Source organism: Atta colombica, unplaced genomic scaffold (genome assembly GCF_001594045.1).
Source record: "Atta colombica isolate Treedump-2 unplaced genomic scaffold, Acol1.0 scaffold163, whole genome shotgun sequence".
Classification (NCBI taxonomy): Eukaryota; Metazoa; Arthropoda; class Insecta; order Hymenoptera; family Formicidae; genus Atta; species Atta colombica.
The window spans coordinates 957,955-959,181 of record NW_017259254.1 but is presented as its reverse complement, the minus strand read 5'-3'; positions in this window follow the sequence as shown (position 1 = coordinate 959,181).

Here is a 1,227-nt window from a genome sequence, read left to right as displayed (position 1 = left end):
TATTTTCTTCCCAACTTATCACACACGCGCCGTTAAAAGTATAATATATGCAAAAAAATGTTGCAAATTTATTATAATGAATTTTACATTCGTCACGCTTTTATATATATGTTATTATATTTTATTTCTGTGATTACAGTTTTTCCATGAGCCGACAATAACATTTTTTCTGGAAATATACAAAAATGTATACATATATATGTATATATTGTACAGCGATTTTTATATACATATACATATAATTATATATACTTTTATGATGTACATATATATATATGTATTTGTGCACGTGTACACCATGTGACATTAGTGAGCGGTTTTCCCATATGGGCAAAGGCCACGATTGCCGCTGATATCCAATTTCAAACACAGTGATCAACAAGATTTTCTATAAAAATGTTTCATTAAGAATAAATAATATGTTACATTATTTTTAATAATATTTTTTATAATTTGTATTATTTTGAATAATACGCATTTATCGCTGTTATTTATTATTATGTATTTAATCTTATGAATAGAATCTTCAACAGAAGATTGCATTAAAATGAAGAAAGATATGATTTTCTGATTGTCTACAATATCTTTATACAATATATCTTTATACAATATAAATAATACATCGATGCTCTGATAGATCAAAAATTAAAAATTTAATATTGGCAATTTTTTCTTTAAAACATAAATTACAAATATTTAAATAAGTTTTTTCGATTTTTTATTCTTAGAACCTCTAATATTTTTCTGTCTCCAATCTTTCTCTTTTCTCTTTTTAGATGAATTACGTCCTCCAGTTTGCACTGAACGATTTAAAAATTTATTGATAAGCTATGCTTGCATCCGGAATTGACATCCTTCATTTTTAATTCTACTTGCAAGTCATCGGGTGCCGCCGACTACCCTTACAAAGTATAACATGCATATGGTCCGTGCGATGAAGCTGGCGCTCTATAAAATCTAATCTCGATCATCTACCCTTTGCGAATTAGATCGATCAGACGGCGGTCGTATACAAACAGTGGTTTGACGTTACATAGAAATCCACGTGGAATTCATAGTCGGCGCCGGAGCGACTATTCGTCTACAACGAGATGCACGCTTGCATTATGAAGGGATGAAATTATCGAGTATTTTACTTCCGTCCATCTTTCTCTGCTCTCGTCTCATGTAAGTATCTATAAATAATCGTAACATCGCATCGTTACATTACAATTTATATATATATAT